The 15,092-nt window shown below is 50.6% G+C and overlaps 1 protein-coding gene across 3 annotated transcripts in view; it reads left to right on the top strand.

Moving 5' to 3' along the window:
* Window positions 1-1,799: 1,799 nt before the first annotated feature.
* Window positions 1,800-15,092, top strand: part of CGNL1 (cingulin like 1) — a 70,977-nt gene continuing 57,684 nt past the window's right edge. Inside the window, exon 1 of one of the 3 annotated variants that reach the window (XM_029070216.2) lies at window positions 1,800-1,851. The gene's annotated coding sequence lies outside the window, so the exon portion shown is untranslated. Of the gene's footprint in view, window positions 1,852-3,321; window positions 3,518-13,909; window positions 14,144-15,092 lie in introns of those variants that run through there. The other 2 variants (XM_029070217.2, XM_039912951.1) reach the window with 2 other exon arrangements.

Below are 15,092 nucleotides of genomic sequence, written 5' to 3'. Positions count from 1 at the left end.
TACTATGTGCAGAGCACTGTACTAAGTGCTTGGAATGTACAATTTGGCAACAGATAGAGACAATCCCTGCCCAGTGATGGGCTCACAGTCTATACGTGGGAGAGTGCCAACTCCCAGCACTGCAGCCCCCTCCCACTCCCGTCTGTATGGGGTCCCTCTTCTTCCTCAGGGTGGGCTGGAACCCAGGAGTCCCCAGACGAGAGGCAGCCCCCCAATGCGCCCAGCCCACCCTGGTCTAGTGCGTAAAGCTCAGGTTTGGAAGTCAGAAGGACCTGGGTTCTAATCTGTCTGCTGTGTGACTTTGGGCAAGCCACTTTACTTCTCTGTGCCTCAGTGACTTCATCTGTAAAATGGGGATCAAGACTGTGAGCCCCACGTGGGACAACCTGATTGGCAGCTGTGTGACTGTGGGCAAATCACTTATCTTCTCTGTGCCTCAGTTCCCTCATCTGTAAAATGGGAATTAAGACTGTGAGCCCCACGTCGGACAACCTGATTACCCTGTATCTACTCCAGTGCTTAGAACAGTGTTCTGCACAAAGTAAGTGCTTAACAAATACCAACATTATTCCTACTGAGAGCTCACCTCCTCCAAGAGGCCTTCCCAGACTGAACTTCCCCGTTTCCCTCTGCTCCCTCTGCTCCCTTCCCCTACCCCCTTCACCTCCCCTCAGCTAAGCCCCCTTTCCCTCTGCTCCTCCCCCCTCCCTTCCCCTCCCCTCAGCACTGTGCTCATTTGTCTATATTTTTATTACTCTATTTATTTTGTTAATGAGGTGTCCATCCCCTTCATTCTATTTATCGTGATGATGTTGTCTTGTTTTTGTCCGTCTGTCTCCCCCGATTAGACTATAAGCCCGTCAGTGGGCAGGGATGGTCTCTATCTGTTGCCCAATTGTGTACTTAACTTCTCTATGCCTCAGTTCCCTCATCTGTAAAATGGGGATTAAGACTGTGAGCCTCATGTGGAACAACCTGATTACCCTGTATCCACCCCAGCGTTTAGAACAGAGCTCTGCACATAGTAAGCGTGCGCTTAGTCCAGTGCTCTGCACATAGTAAGCGCTTAACAAATACCAACATTATTCTTCTTCTTCCAAGCGCTTAGTCCAGTGCTCTGCACATAGTAAGCGCTTAACAAATACCAACATTATTCTTCTTCTTCTTCCAAGCGCTTAGTCCAGTGCTCTGCACATAGTAAGCGCTTAACAAATACCAACATTATTCTTCTTCTTCCAAGCGCTTAGTCCAGTGCTCTGCACATAGTAAGCGCTTAATGTTGGTATTTGTTAAGCGCTTACTATGTGCAGAGCACTGTTCTAAGCGCTGGGGGAGATACAGGGTCATCAGGTGGTCCCACATGAGGCTCACAGTCTTCATCCCCATTTTACAGATGAGAGAACTGAGGCCCAGAGAAGCGAAGTGACTTGCCCACAGTCACACAGCTGCTTAACAAATACCAACATTATTCTTCTTCTTCTTCCAAGCGCTTAGTCCAGTGCTCTGCACAGAGTAAGCGCTTAACAAATACCAACGTTCTTCTTCTTCCAAGCGCTTAGTCCAGTGCTGTGCACATCGTAAGCGCTCAATAAATACTATGAAATGAATGACGTGGGACAACCGGGTGACCCTGTATCTCCCCCAGCGCTTAGAGCAGTGCTCTGCACATAGTAAGCGCTTAACAGATACCAACATTTGCGCCATCCTGGGTGTCCCCCCCCGGGTCCCCTGGGTGGCGGGTTGGGGGCGGTGCCCGGGATTGGGGGCGGTGCCCGGGCTTGGGGGGCGGTGCCCGGGGGTGGGTCCTGCTGGTGGCGGGGATCCGGAGCCGGAGCGGAGCGCAGCGTTGCGGTGAGTGTCCCCGGAGCCAAAGGGGGGACCCCCCCCATCACAGCCCCCCCTCCATCCCCGCCCTCTTGGCGAAGCCCTCACTCTGTGCCAACCGCTGCGCCCCAGAGCGCCGGATGGGGCATTCCCTGCCCCTCGCCCTAAACCCAGACCTGGGTTCCAATCCCGCCCCCCGCCACTCGTCTGCGGTGTGACCTCGGGCAAGCCGCTTCGCTTCTCTGGGCCTCGGTGACCTCCTCCGGAAAGGGGGGGGAAGGAGGCTGTGAGCCCCACGTGGGACGGTCCGATAACCCTCAGCGCTTAGAACAGTGCTTTGCGCATAGTAAGCGCTTAACAAATGCCATTATTATTATGGTCGCATCTCCCCCAGCGCTTAGAACAGTGCTTGGCACATAGGAAGCGCTTAACAAAGACCATTATTATCGTTATTATTATGCCCCTGCTTTCCATTCCTCCCCCGCCCCAACCCTTCCTGCCGGGCCGGGACGCGAAGGGTTAAATAAAAAACCCACAAAGGTTTTATTTTTAATTTTTTTTTTTGGAGGGAAGGGGCGTCTCTCCTTTTCCCTCCCGGGCCTCGGCATTCCCCACGCGCCCCCCCCCCCCGTGATATCTCCTGTGTGACCTTGGGCCAGTCACTTCACTGTCCTGGGCCTCAGTTTCCTCACCTGGAAACGGGGATGGACACTGTGAGCCCCACGTGGGGCAAGGGACCGTGTCCCACCCGATTTGCTGGGATCCACCCCAGCACTTGGCACAGAGTAAGCGCTGAACAAATACCCTCCTTAATGAATTAACCCCCCCTCCGGTGACCCCACGCGATGTCTGCAGTGAGACCCCGGGCAAGTCATTTCCCTGCGCCGGGCCTCAGTGACCCCATCTGTAAAGATGGGGATAATAATGTTGGTATTTGTTAAGCGCTTACTCTGTGCAGAGCACTGTTCTAAGCGCTGGGGGAGATACAGGGTCATCAGGTTGGCCCACATGAGACTCACAATCTTAATCCCCATTTTACAGGTGAGGTAATTGAGGCACAGAGAAGTTAAGTGACTTGCCCAAGGTCACACAGCTGACAAGCGCTGGAGCTGGGATTCGAACCCATGAGCTATGACTCCCAAGCCCAGGCTCTTTCCACTGAGCCATGCTGCTTCTCTATTGGGGTTTCACGGATGGGAGACCGTGAGCCCCACGTGGGCCAAGGGACTGGGATCCACCCCAGCGCTTAGTACAGTGCCTGGCACATAGTAAGCGCTTAACAAAATGCCGCAGTTAATTAATTAATCCCCTTCTGGTGCCCTCTGCGGTGCCCAGCCCGGACTTTCGGGAATAAAGGCTCTGCTCCAGGAGGGCCTGGTTGCAGTTGGTGTTTGCAGGCCGCCCGCCACAGAGAAGCCCTTGTTTTCACAGTTTTTGTCTTTCTCTTCATGTTGCAAGAAAGGACCCCCCCAGCCTGACCCTCCCAGCCCCCCACCCCCGGCTGGGCGTTGGAAGGAACCGTGGGTGAGGGCTTTGGGCTTTGGTGTGACTCTTCGTGGACCCGGCTTTATCCTTGGCTAATGACAGCCTTGCACTCCCAAGCCTAATCCCGCGTGCACCGTGTTTACCTGCCGGATTTAGCCAGGGAGGAGTCAGTGGCCATCTAGAGCTCGTCCCTGCTGTGTGACCTTGGGTAAGTCACGTCGCTTCTCCGAGCGTCAGTGACCTCATCTGTAAAATGGGGATAGTGACTGTCAGCCCCACATGGGACAGGGACTGTGACTAACCCGATTTTTGCCTGTCACTCTGGACTGTGAGCCCCTTGCGGGCAGGGATCGTCTCTCTTGGTTGCTGTATTGTACTTTTCAAGTGCTCAGTACAGTGCTCAGCACACAGTAAGTGCTCAATAAATATGAATGAATGTATCCACCACAGTGCTTAGGACAGTGCCTGGCACAGTAAGCACTCGGCAAATACCATTATTATTTTTGTCCATGGCAGGGACGGTCTCTATCTGTTACCGATTTGTACATTCCAAGGGCTTGGTACAGTGCTCTGCACATAGTAAGCGCTCAATAAATACTATTGAATGAATGAATGAATGCTACTGATGCCTGTTCATTTGTTTTGATGTCTGTCTCCCCCGTTCTGGACTGTCACTGCCCGATTGTCTCTTATCAGTTGCCGAATTGTACTTTCCAAGTGTTTAGTACAGTGCTCAGCACACATTAAGCACTCAGTAAATACGATTGATTGAATGAATGAATGGTGGTATTTGTCAAACGCTTACTCTGTCCAGGCACTGTTCTAAGCGCTGGGGTAGATACAAAATAATGGGGTTGGGACTCAGTCCCTGTCCCACCTAGGACTCACTGTCTTAATCCCCATTTTACAGATGAGGTCACCGAGGCACAGAGAAGTGCAGTCACTTGCCCAAGGTCACACAGTAGACAAGTGGTGGAGCTGGAATTAGAATCCAGGTCCTTCTGACTCCCAGGCCCTTGCTCTATCCACTAGGCCATGCTGCCGCCTCCACCCTGGGTATCGATCAACCAGTATCGATTAACCAGTCGTATTTATTGAGCACTTACTGTGTGCAGAGCATTGTACTAAGCATTTGGGAAAGGGCAGTGTAACAGAATTAATAGGCACGTTCCCTGTCCTCCACGATCCGGGGGAAAAAAGAGGTGAGGGGACACCCTGTGGCCCAAAGAGCATCAAACTGGATGTCAGGAGACCTGCATCAGTCAGTCAATTCATCATATTTACTGAGCGCTTATTGTGTGCAGAGCACTGTACTAAGCGCTTGGGAGAGAATAATACAACAGTTAGTAGACATGTAGTAGACCTGGATTCTAGGTCTTGCTCCTGCCCCTGGTCTGGTTTACCTTGGACAAGTCATTTAAATAATTATAATTAGTTATTATGCTATTTGTTAAGCACCTACTATGTGCCAAGTACTGTTCTAAGGCTCTGGTTTATCAGTGACTTACTCTGCGCCGGACACTGGTCTAAGCCTCTGGTTTATTAAGCTGTTACTCTGCACCAAGCAGTGTGCTAGAAATCAGATGACCAAATTGGACACAGTTCCTGACTCACACAATGTAGGAAGGAAAACAGATATTTTAATAATGTTGGTATTTGTATTTGTTAAGCGCTTACTATGTGCAGAGCACTGTTCTAAGCGCTGGGATAGACACAGGGGAATCAGGTTGTCCCACGTGGGGCTCCCCCTCTTCACCCCCATTTTACAGATGAGGTAACTGAGGCACAGAGAAGTGAAGTGACTTGCCTACAGTCACAAAGCTGATGAGTGGCAGAGCTGGGATTTGAACCCATGACCTCTGACTCCAAAGCCCACGATCTTTCCACTGAGCCACGCTGCTTCTCACTTTACAGTTGAAACTGAGGTACAGAGAAATTAAGCGACTTTCCCAAGGTCACACAGCAGGCAACTGGCAGAGCCAGGTCCTCTCTATTTCCTCATCTGTAAATTGGGAACAAAATACCAGTTCTCCCTCCCTTTTAGCCCTGTGTGAGGCATGGCCTGTATCCGATTTGATCATCTTGTTTCTAGCACACTGCTTGGCCCAGGGTAAGTGCTGAGCTGTCAGGAGTTACTAACATTTTCCGGTATACGGCCAAGAGCTTTCTGGTAGGCTGAAAGCCCCAGGAATTGGAGGGAAACTAGGCTGGATTAGGGGACGTTTGGGGGTCAGAAGGAACCAGAGGTTGTGCAGATAATTGTGGGGGGTGGGAAGGAGGTTTTGCCCAGGGGTCAGATTCCTGATTGATTGACAGCCTCAGGAGGGCTGAATTCTGCCCTAAGCCTAGGGGAGGAAGTTATTAAGTGGACCCATAATGGGCTGGGGTTTTTTTTATTAGTAATAATAATAATGATATTCGTTAAGCACTTACTATTTGGCAGGCACTGTACTAAGCACTGCGGTGGTTACAAGCAAACCGACTTGGACACAGTCCCTGTTCCTTGCGGGGCTCACAGTCTCAATCCCCATTTTACAGATGAGGTAACTGAGGCCTAGAAAAGTGAAGTGCCTTGCCTAAAGTCACACAGCAGACTAGTGGCGGATCTGGGATTAGAACCCAGGGCCATCTGGCGCCCCGGCCCGTGCTGTAGCAGCTACACCATGCTGCTTCTCTTTTTTTAATTAGCTTAGATGGTTTGGTGGAGCCCCCTCTACCCACCCACCCGATACACACGCCACAAATAGCATTCAGTACTAGGTTGGGGACTTTGTATCAGTTCCTGAAGGACTAGACTTCTAGGCAAGAATGAGGGTTTTGGGGCTGGGGCTGGGAATTTTATGGTCCTTTTGTCCCGCAAAAACAAAACAAAACAAAACAAAATTCACTCCCCTACTCCCAAAACCTCCAGTTGGAGGCCTGGAATGCTAAGCTAACTGTAAACTCTGTGCACAAGTGCTTAGGACAGTGCTCTGCACACAGTAAGCGCTCAATAAATATGACTAGGGAACTTTCAATTGTAAACTCCTAGAGGGCAGTTCCCTTTGTCTTGCTCCTGCCCTACTCTCCGAAGTGCTTAGTTCAGTGATTTACGTTCAGTAGGCAGTCGATAAATGCCATCGATAGATTGGGTCAGCTGGTAAGACCTGTTTTTGGGAAAACAGGCCCATTTGGGGCCAATCTCCTTTTCTGTTGATTTTCCCGGAGGCCACCAGAGTGAAACCTGTCTTTATTTTAATTGTCTGGGCTCTGGACTCAAAGGGCGAAGAGCTTCCTAAATGTAGGTTAGGTTAGGAGGGGCTTCGTTCAAAACAACCCTCTTTTTCACATCCTGCGAGGAGGCAGCGAGATTGAACTCTATCCGATGCATGTTTGCAAAAAGGGAATCTGAAAAGCCATCTTTTCTCCAAGCGCTTAGTAGAGTGCTCTGCACACAGTAAGCGCTCAATAAATGCAGTTGATTTACTGACTCCAAGTGGGAGGGCCAGGGGAAAAGGGAGGTGGTGGTGGAGAGGCTGTGGGGGGGGGGGTCCAGGGAGGAAGGGAAGGTCTCTTCCGCCCACCCACAATCCGCTCTGGTGGAGGGGGGAATTACTAAATAGCCAAGTCTCTGATTCCAGCCAGAATCTAGTTAATAGAGTCAGCAGATCTTGGAATGCCTGCATAATCCCAAACTCACTTAGTTGTGTGATTCCAAATTTAGGTCCCCACCCCTACAAGGCCTGTTAATGATTAAAAAAGAGAAAAAGACCAATTTGAGTTTTACCCCTTTATTATTAATATTAATGATAACAAAACTAAAAAGTCTGGTGGTGTTTATTCTGTGCTGTGTAGTAGATAGAGTACAGGCATGGGAGTCAGAAAGGACCTGGGTTCTAATTCCAGCTCCACCACTTGTATTGTGTGTGACCCTGGGCAAGTCATTTCACTACTCTGGGCCTCAGTTTCCTCAGGTGTAAAATGGGGATCGAGACTAGGAGCCCCATGTGGGACAGGGACTGTGTCCAACTTGCTTATCTTGTATGTACCCCAGTGCTCAGTACAGTGCCTGGCACATGGTAGGTGCTTAACAAATACCAACAGTTATTAATTCATTCAATCGTATTTATTGAGCGCTTACTGCAGGCAGAGCACTGTACTAAGTGCTCGGAAAAGTAAAGAGTACAGCCAAGCTGGAAGACATCTTCCCTGCCCACAAGGAGTTTACGGTCTAGAGGGGGCATTGTTAAGGGCCAATTAATCAGTCAGTTGATCAATGGTATTTGTTGTTTACTATGTGCAGAGTACTGTACTAAACACTTAGGAGATACAACAGAGTTGGTAGGTGTTCCCTACCCACAAAGTGCTCTTGTTCATTGCTTGGCACGCAGCAGGCCTTCAGTATAAAGGGTTGCTTGATTGATGGTGGATAGAGCGTGGCCTCGCCTTCCAGCCCCATAGCACTTATGTCCATATCTGTAATTTTATTTATTTATATTGATGTCTGTCTCCCCTCTAGACCGTGAGCTCGTTGTGGGCAGGGAATGTCACAGTTTATTGTTAATTCCTTCAGTCGTATTTACTGAGCCCTTACTGTGTGCAGAGCACTGTACTAAGCGCTGGAAAGTACAATTCATCAAAAAAGAGAGATCCCTTCCCACTCAGAGCTTATTGTTGTGTTGTACTTTCCCAAGCTCTTAGTACAGTGCTCAGCACAAGTAAACGCTTAATCAATACAATTGAATGAATGGTGTGAGTGTAATCCCAGCTCTGCCACTTGTCTGCTGTGTGACCTTGGATAAATCACTTAACTTCTCCGTGCCTCAGTCACGTCATCTATAAAATGGTGAATAAGACTGTGAGACAAGTCCTGTGTCCAGTCTGATTAGCTTGTTTCTACCCCAGCGTATAGTACAGTATGTGGCACAAAAAGATTGATTGATTGAAACAGACAATGAGCAATTGCCTACCTGAGGGCTGGCGGCATTAGGCCTATTAGTGGTGTAACAGGGCTAGGGCTACAGGTGAAACCATTCTGGCTCCTACCCTTCCCCCCACTTGCTGCCTTTATTCACCCTTCCACCCATCCCCATAACATTTACACTCATATCTTTATTTGTCTGTCTCCCCTTCTAGGCCGCAAGCTCGTTTTGGGCAGGGAATGTGTCTGCCAACTTTGTTATATTGTACTCCCCCAAGTGCTTAATACAGTGCTCTATTTAGAGTAAGTGCTCAATAAATATGATTGATTGGAGGGGGAGCATACCTCCTGGGGATAATTCTGGGCGTGGGGCTCCTGGCTGGGATGGGCTCTAGTACCCCAATTCCCTCAGGATGAGGTGCTAAGGTGGAGAGGTCGGGGGAGCAATGGGAGAACCAGTTTGGAGCCCAAACGAAAGCTAGTGAACTTGGAGTGTGCCGGGGCAGAGGATTGTGGAGCAGAGGACGCCGGAGCAGAGGATTGTGGAGCGGAGTGTGCTGGGGCAGGGGACTGTGGGAGACCTCTAGGCGTCTCCTCTGGAGGACCTGGGCCAACCCTGGGGTTTCTGGAGTGGGGGTGGGAGCATTGACCTGCTCCTTGGGGATGCCCTGAGGGTCCCTTTCTGCCCTCACCATCCCTGTTGGATCCCAACTGACAGGTCATGTCCAGAGGAAATGTATTGCATATCCATTGTTATGGGTCCCATAATGGCCCGGAGCCCTGCGGCTAGTCATTGTGAGCAATGTGTGTTGTGTTGGACGAGCATGGGGCCAGGGTAGTCAGGAGCACTTGAACCAGTGTCGGTGAGCACCCGGGAGCCTTGGCAGCTGGGAGGACTGAAGCCTGTCCAAGTTGATAATGAGCACAGGAGGCTCACTACCTCGATCTCATCTATCTCGCCACCGACCCCTTGCCCACGTCGTGCTTCTGGCGTGAAAAGTCATCCCTCCTCAAATCCAACAGGCAGTTAGTTACTCTCCTCCACCTCAAAGCCTTATTGAAGGCCCATCTCCTCCAAGAGGCCTTCCCTGACTATGCTCCCTCTTCTTTCCTCTTCTCCCATTCCCTTCTTCGTCACCCTGACTTGCTCCCTTTATTCATCACCTCTTCCAGCCCCACAGCACTTACGTACAGATCTGTGATTTATTTATTTATATTAAAATCGGTCTCCCCCCTAGGCTGTAAACTCATTGTGGATCTGTTCTCTTCCAAATGCTTAATACAGTGCTCTGCACACAGTAAGTGCTCAGTAAATACGCTTTAATGACTGAGGCCTGGGCAGCAAGGACTAGTGGGTGCCAATGTAGTCGAGAGCACTGGTGGCCAGTGACAGTGGGCTAGCGTCCAACCCAATTTGGTTGTATCCACCCCAGCGCTTAGTATGGTGCCTTTCACATAGTGAGCACTTAACAAATACCACAATTATCATTCCCAGCCGATTCAGGTTCAGTTCCCAAACCCTGCGGCCCTGAGAAGGGAGCTCTGGTCAGCTGGTCATCCGGCTGGCCCTGTTGGGGCGGGGTGGTCGCCATGGAGTCCCTGGTGTTTGGGGTCACAGCACAGTCCACTTTGCTGGAAGCTGGAGGCCAGGCATCAGCAGTCCTGGCAGGCTGCACGGGGAGGGCTTTGCCCTGCTGCCAATCCTGGATGCCAATCCCGGCTGCCTCTGGCCTGGGGCAGGACTTCCGGCGGGGCAAGCCCGACCCGGCCCGGCCTGGCCCTCAGCTGAGCCTCCCAGCACCTTATGACTCTTCAGCTCCACAAAACTCAGGAAAGAAAGCAGGAGGCGGAAAAAGCGCCTGGTTTCCACCAAGGCCTCCCCTGCTTTGTAGCTCTGCCCCACCCTCACCCCTCTCAGGCTCTGACTGGACCCCCCTTCCCCAAAGCACCCCAACTTTCCCCACACAATTCTGCCATGTGCCCAAATGTATGTGCTGTGGAGACGCTTTCTCTCACTTTAAAACGGGGATAATATTCAAGTAAACTCCTTGTGGGCAGGGAATGAGTCTACCAACTGTTATACTCTCCCAAGCACTTAGTACAGTGTTCACTCCTTAAATGCGACGATGGATTGAAGGATCGGAATCAGTCCTTCAACCTCTGGCCGTGGTCACTGGCCTCTCAGGCTCCTAGACTGGAAGCTCGTTGTGGGCAGGGAATGTGGCTGTTATATTGCTTTATTCTACTCTCGCAAGTGCTTAGTGCAGTGCTCTGAGCAAAGTAAGTGCTCAATAAATATGACTGAGTGAATGATGAATGAATGAATACTAAGCGCTTGAGAATGTAATGCAAAAGAATTGGTAGACACATTCCCCACCCACATAAGGAGCTTACGTATACCAGAGGAGATGGACATATTTTAATTACAAATAGGGGAACTAGAGAGTATAAGGTGCTGTGGGGGCTGGGGAGAGAATCAAAGTGCTTTTAAGATCACCCTGGCTCCCTGATTTCTCCCTCCTTCCTATCTCCCCCCCAGAGCCTGGCCAGAACCAGGTGGGCTCAGAGGAATGAAAGGGATGGGATTTAGGAAACATTTACTATGTGCCAAGCACTAGGGTATATACAGGATAATCAGATCGGATACAGTCCCTGTCCCACATGGGGTTCACAGTCTAAGAAGGTGGGAAAGGGGGTTTCTTCTCCCCATTTAATGCATAAAGAAACCGAGGCCCTAAGGAGCTAGTGACCATGTTTGCTGAGTATTTGTGATGTGCCGAGCACTCTGCTCAGCTCTGGGGTGGAGATACCAGAGAATAAGACTGGACAAAGTCCCTGTCCAAATGGGACTTCCAGTTTGAGGGAGGGAAACAGGCAATTTTTTCCCATTTTACAGATGAGGAAACTGAGGCCCAGAGAGGTCCGAGGTCACACAGAAGGACAGAGTCAGAGCTGGACTAGAACCCCGGTCTCCTGATTCTGGTGTGTTTGGATAGTCACCCCAGAGGAAAAAGTCCCCACCCCAACCCCAACCCCCCTCCTAAACTCCCCCTTCCCTCCCTCCCCCAACCTCCCCACCAGTATCAGAGGCCCAGTTAGTTCTCGGCCTTGTCCTTGGAGTTCCAGGGCTATCTGCAAGCGCCTGCTTGTCCCCCTTTCCCCATCCTCCCCCAGCCTCCAGGGAACTCCTGGATCCTCCCCGCAGCAGGGGCAGTAGCTCAGGAATCTAACTCAAAAGAGCCTCCCAGTGTTCCTGACCTTCAGAGCTTTGGGAAAGGGAAGGGCTGGGAGTGGTGCAGCCCTTCCCAAAGAAGGAGAGTTTCCTGTCCGATCTGTGCAGCACCCAAATTGCCGTGCCCTGAACATTTCATTCTGAGGAAACACTCCTCTCTCATGATCGAATTGCACTTTCCTCATCCCAGTGAGGGCTGTTTGGAGCGGATTGGCTTCCCAGAAATCACCTTCGTGTTTTCAGTTCTAAGGCGGGAGTCAGCGGGCCCTGCTGCACCAAGCTTTTCATCGCCTCTCCTCTCCGGGGTGTCCTATGGGAGTCTACCTGGAACAGCAGACCCTGGGCAACACAACCAGCTTCCATCTGGCCCAGGACTCTTGTCTCTGAGAGCAGCCCCAAACACCCAACACTGACTGTCCAACAACATGGAGTCCCATCACTGACTCTCCTCAGTGACCCAGCATGGACCATCCAACTCCCCTGACTCCCCTCTCCTTCCCTCCCTCCCGACTCTCCCCAGTTCTCCCCCTACCCCCCTTCTACCCCTCTTTCCCCGACTTTCCTCCCTCCCTTCCCAACTTTCCTCCCTCCCTTCCCAACTCTCTCCCTCCCTTCCCAACTCTCCCTCTCCCTCCATGACTCTCCCCTCATTCATTCACTCAATCATATTTATTGAGTGCTTACTGTGTGCAGAACACTGTACTAAGAGAGAGTACAAAATAACAATAAACAGATACATTCCCTGCCCACAGTGAGCTTACAGTCTAGAGGGGGAGACAGACATTAGTATAGATAAATAAATGACAGATTTGTACATAAGTGCCGGGGGCTGGGAAGGGAGATGAATAAAGGGAGCAAGTCAGGGAGACAACAGTCTTCTTTTACACTGTAAGCCTCATGTGGGACAGGGACTGTGTCTAAATCTGATTAGTTTCTGTCTTCCCCAGCGCTTAGTACAGGACATAACAGAAAGAAAGTGCTTAACAAATGCCATCATTATTATCATCAACATTTATATAATCTTATTCCTATCCCAAAACCTACCTCCATATGCATATATTCATTTGTATATTCCACAATTTTCTCAACTGTTTTTTCTTGTTACCTTTAAACAGTTTTTGTTGTCTGTCTCTCTCTGTATTAAGAGTGTCTTGCTTCTGGTGTTCTGTCAATTAATCAGTTAAACAATGGTATTTATTAAGCACTTACTGTTTGCAGAGCTGTGTACTAAGTGCTTGGGAAAGTACAATACAACAGAGTTAGTACATCCCATCCCTGCCCACAACAAGTTTACAGTCTAGAGGACATGGATAACAATAATAATGGAAATAATTGTAGTAATAATAATAAGTGTAATATCTGTTAAGCGCTTACTATGTGCCAGGCACTGTATTGAGCACTGGGGTGGATACAAGCAAATCAGATTGGACACAGTCCCTGTCCCACATGGGGCTCATAGTCTCAATCCCCATTTTCCAGATGAGATATAACTGAGGACCAGAAAAGTGGTGTGACTTGCCCAAGGTCACACCGCAGACAAGTGGCAGAGCCGGGATTAGAACCCACAACTTTCTGACTCTCAGGCCCGTGTTCTAGTGTAAAGTGCCAAGTACTATACTAAGCACTAGGATACCAGATGAGGTAGGACAGTCCCTGTTCCACATGGGGTTCATAGTCTAAGTAGGAGGGAGAACATGTTTGGAATCCCCATTCTACAGTTGAGGTCCCCATTCTACAGATGAGGAAACTGAGGCATGGTGGCTTTCCTAAGGTCATATGGCAGACATGTGGATAGGATGGGCACTGACTAAGCAGCATAGCTTAGTGGAAAGATCCTGGGCTTGGAAGTCAGAGGTCATGGGTTCTAATGCCGGCTCCACCACTTGTCTACTGTGTGACCTTGGGTAAGTCACTTAACTTCTCTGTGCCTCAATTACCTCATCTGTAAAGTGGGGATTAAGACTGTGAGCCCCATGTGGGACAACCTGATTACCTAGTGTTTAGAACAGTGCTCGGCACATAGTAAGTGCTTAACAAATACCATTATTATTATTATTACTATGTGCTAAGCGCTTGGGGAGGCACAGGCAAAGCAGGAGACACTTTTGCCACTTGTGGTGTAACGAGGAAGCGAAACAGCGGAATCAGACCTACAAGCTCTTGCGTGTTTTCCCTCTTTTTTTCCCTTCTCTTCCTCCTTCCATCCTCCCCCATCCCTCTCCCTGCCATATCCTTCCCTCCTGTTTCTACTCCCTTCCCCTCTCCCTCATTTTCCCTCTCTTCATTCTCCCTCCCCTTCTGCCAGTTGAGGACAAGTAGTCCCCTGGAATGGGGGAGAAGCCTGGGGGGGGGGTTGGGGGGGAGGGGAGGGTAAACCAGGAAAAGGAGGAGCCCAGCTCCCACGGGGGAGGGGGCTGGCAAGAAATGGGATTGAACAGTTTCGGGGGGGCGGGGGAGGAGGACAGTGGGGCAGGGGAGAGTCAGGGAGATTTGGCGGGGAGGACGAGGCTCATACCTGAACTGGGCGTCAAGAATCTCACAGAGCGGGTTCGCCGATAAGTCGTTCCCCGCCGAAACGGAGCCTGCGGCCTCAGACCCCGCTCAAGTACCTCATCGTTGCTGCTGCTTCCCCTTAGCCACGAGCAACCCCGGGCAGAAGAGGAGGGCGAAGAGGGCAGGTTTTCCTCAGAACCGCCACCAAGGTGGGTCAGAGCCAAAGCTGGGAGAGGGTTCTATTTTCTTTGCTTCACTAAAAAAGAAAACAAACCCAAAAGAACCCTCCTTGACTTTTAGCCATGTGTTTTGACCAGAGAAAATCCGGGGCGAGCTCGCCGGCCTCTCGTCCGGTAACAGCATGGCATTGTTGGCCGGGCCCCGGCCGCCGGCAGTGCCAGCCCTCTGCTGCTGCGGAGACTAAGAGGCCTCAGTGCAGCGGGGCGGGAGGGGTGTGTAGCAGCTGGCCCTGGTGTATCCCCAGTGCCCACCCCAGGAGCCGAGCACCCTCCCACTAGTGCCCACCCCAGGAGCCAGATGGAGGGGGACGGCTCCCCATGCGGGTCCCCGGGCAGTGGCTGAGGTCATGGGGGTCAGCGGGCCTCTGTTTGGGCTCTGCCTTCTGGGCCGGATGCAACTAGAGGCATCTGAAGCTTTGATCGCCAAGTGCAGATGGGCTCTGGGTCACCAACCCCGGTAGGTCCAATTAGGAAAAACTATGTGGACGCACAAGAGTGTATTTGTGTGTGCCTGTGTATGTATGTGTGTACAGTCAATCAATCAATTGTGCTTTTTGGGCATTTATCGTATGCTGTCCATGTGAGTGTAGATGAGAAGCAGCGTGGCTCAGTGGAAAGAGCCCGGGCTTGGGAATCAGAGGTCATGGGTTCTAATCCCGGCTTCACTGCTTGTCAGCTGTGTGACTTTGGGCAAATCATTTAAGTTCTCTGTGCCTTAGTTACTTCATCTGTAAACTGGGGATGAAGACTGAGCCCTACGTGGAACAACCTGATTGCCTTGTATCTACCCCAGCACTTAGAACAGTGCTTGGCACATAGTAAGTGTTTAACAAATACCAACATTATTATTATTATTATGTGTACAGTCCTTTCCATTTATGTGCATGTGCACACGTGTACAGTTCCCTCCTAGGTGTGT

This window comes from Ornithorhynchus anatinus, chromosome 8 (assembly GCF_004115215.2).
Source record: "Ornithorhynchus anatinus isolate Pmale09 chromosome 8, mOrnAna1.pri.v4, whole genome shotgun sequence".
In the NCBI taxonomy this organism is placed as follows: domain Eukaryota; kingdom Metazoa; phylum Chordata; class Mammalia; order Monotremata; family Ornithorhynchidae; genus Ornithorhynchus; species Ornithorhynchus anatinus.
Note: the sequence above shows the minus strand (reverse complement) of the source record. Positions and strands in the feature narration are given on the sequence as shown.